We start from the raw sequence: 2641 nt of genomic DNA on the forward strand, positions 1-2641 counted from the left end.
AACGTCACTAATCATTAGGGAAATGCGTATCAAAACCACAATGAGGTCCCACTTCACACTTTTTAGGATGACATTCAAACACACACACACACAAAATAACAAGTGACAAGTGTTGGTGAGGATGTGGAGAAATTGGAATCTTAGTGGGAATGTAAAATGGTTCAACCCCTGTTAAAAACAGTTTGGTGGCTCCTCAAAGAGTTGAACATAGAATTATCATACAGTTTACAATTCTTCTTCTAGGTATATGCCCAAAAGAATTGAAAGCAGGGACTGGAAGAGATATTTGTACATTCATGTTCATAGCAGCCTAATTTATAATAGTCAAAAGGTGAAAGCAACCTGAGTCCATCAACAGATCAATAGATAAACAAAAATTGTGGTGGATGCATACGATGGAATATTATTCAGCCTTCAAAAGGAAAGAAATTCTGACACATGCCACAACATAGATGAACTTTGAGAACATTATGCTAATTGAAATGAGTCAGTTACAAAGGACAAAGACTATATGATTCCATTTGTATGAGGTACCTGGAGGAGTCAAATGCATAGAGATAGAAGGTTGAACGGGGGTTAAGAGGAGGCAGAATGGGGAATTAGTGTTCAATGGGTACAGAAAGATGCCCCAGGCTTACTTCACCAGATTGTAAATTTTTTTTTTCCAGGAGAATGACTCAGTTTATTATTCTCAATTTGACCCTATCTATCCCACTTTAGGCTCAAACACTGCACAGAGCTGCCTCGCCTAACCTCTTAACAATCACATCCCTGGAAGGTGAAGGGGGTAAACCACAAAGTCAGAAACATTGGGAAAAGCCACGGTCGCATGCACACCTCTCAAGGAAACAAACTACAGAAAGGGCTCAGTCATTGTACACAGCAAGTGTGCAGTGGGCAAATGCTTAAGTTCTTTTGACAGTGGCCAAATGCTTAAGTCCCTGGTTTCTTGGGATCAGTCATGGCCCAAGGTTAGTAAGAAGGCCAACAATGTTGTGAGCAGGATTCAATTTCTACAGGGTCATGGGGCATCCTCCACCATGTGAAGGGGCTCCAGCAGGTTGGACATGATCAACACCCATCCAGATTAGGATCCTGACGCCCTTGCCAGCGCTCGGGCTCGGGCAGCTTTGGCCTCGTCTTCTAGCTTATCTAGGAAACGCTCCTGTGAAATGGAGTAGAAGGTGTAACCATAAAGAGCTAACACCAGGGCCCCGATGCCTAGGCCGGTCACGATGTTCCGGGTCCGCCGCCACAGTAGGACCTTCTGCCGCTGGGCAAGCTGCGCCGGCGGCATGGAATACAGTTGCTCAGGTGTCAGCTTCTCCCCAGTCGGGTCGATACGCTGAGCGAACGGGGCCTCTCCACGCTTAGCATCCAGAGGGTCACCAGCCCCCGAAGCCGCCATGTTGCCGCTCCTCCCTTCCCGGTCTAAAATTTTTAACTTAATTCTACTTGAGTCACCCTCTTCCCACTTGGACATCCCCTGTTCGCAGGACTGTTCACAGCTGAGGGTCATCAGACCAGGCAGGACCCCGTGGTCTGCATGTGTCATGGTGAAGCCCTCCTTCATCCGGCCCACAGGGACCCTCATTGAGTTTTTTCTCTTTCTATTGCTGCTTGTCTTCCTCTTTTATCTTCCTCATGGAGAACGTCTTTCTGGTATGTGAGAGAAGCCCCCCTCTCTCTCCCTGTTTCTAGCGAAGATGTTTTGTTTACACCTACAAATCCTCTCCCTTTCTAGGGCTTAGGCTTTTGGAAAGTAGGATTGGGAAGACTGTAAGCCCATGTCTTCTTCCTTCCCCACCAGGGCTACCCTAATGGCAAAGGACAGTTACCCTCTGATCCAAGATGGTGAGGAGGTGGGATTCAGAGAAGGAGCTGGGAGGTCAGTCATGTCCTTATAGAAACAGAGACCACCGGTAGATCCCACAGGGTTCCAGGCCCAGTGAGGTAGCAGAGGAAGGTTGATACAGAGAGGAAGGAAAAGAGTGAAATTGCCTCCAGGTCAAATTTCACCTTTCTCACAATGTGGTCTGGGGGAGGCTAGCATCTGTGATAACAGAAAAACTTTTCCAAATGCTGATGGCTTCTGGCTGGACATCAAACTTGACAAGGTCATGGATAGATGGTATTTTTATCATTTATCATCTCGCTGCTCACTACAAGCAAATCACGTGGTACATAGTAGATTCATTGAGTAAATGAATGAATAAATAAATGGATCAATAAGAAAAGATCTCACCAAGATTACTTTCCTTTTCTCTTTCCTCCCCAAATTAAACAAAACCTGAAAGTAAATTTGATGTGGACCTAGAAGTAGAAGAGACAGTATATTCAGTATTTTTAATGTGCTGAAGGTGCTGAGGTTTCCCTGTGTAACCAAAACACAGGTTCAGTCACTTGCCCCTTGCAGAGTCCAGTGAACAGGAATGAGGTCTGGTATAAAGAAGGTGATTTTGTATTCCAAAGCTAGCTTAGGGGAAGAAGTACAGGCTTCCCTGCCTTAAGGGTACCGCTTCACATTTGGAGCATAAAGTGGGCACTTTTGGCCAGGAATAGTGGCTCACACCTCTAATCCCAGTTCTTTGGGAGGCCAAGATGGGTGGATCACCTGAGGTCAGGAGTTTGAGACCAGCTT

General features: G+C 45.8%; 1 pseudogene across 1 annotated transcript; it reads right to left on the reverse strand.

The window, feature by feature from the left end:
• Positions 1–654: 654 nt before the first annotated feature.
• On the reverse strand, positions 655–1426 carry LOC105553708 (annotated as a pseudogene). The gene has a single exon (XR_001008199.1). The product of XR_001008199.1 is annotated as a cytochrome c oxidase assembly factor 3 homolog, mitochondrial pseudogene (transcript).
• Positions 1427–2641: the final 1215 nt, after the last annotated feature.

The sequence above is a fragment of the Mandrillus leucophaeus genome, unplaced genomic scaffold, assembly GCF_000951045.1.
Source record: "Mandrillus leucophaeus isolate KB7577 unplaced genomic scaffold, Mleu.le_1.0 Scaffold604, whole genome shotgun sequence".
Taxonomy (NCBI): Eukaryota; Metazoa; Chordata; class Mammalia; order Primates; family Cercopithecidae; genus Mandrillus; species Mandrillus leucophaeus.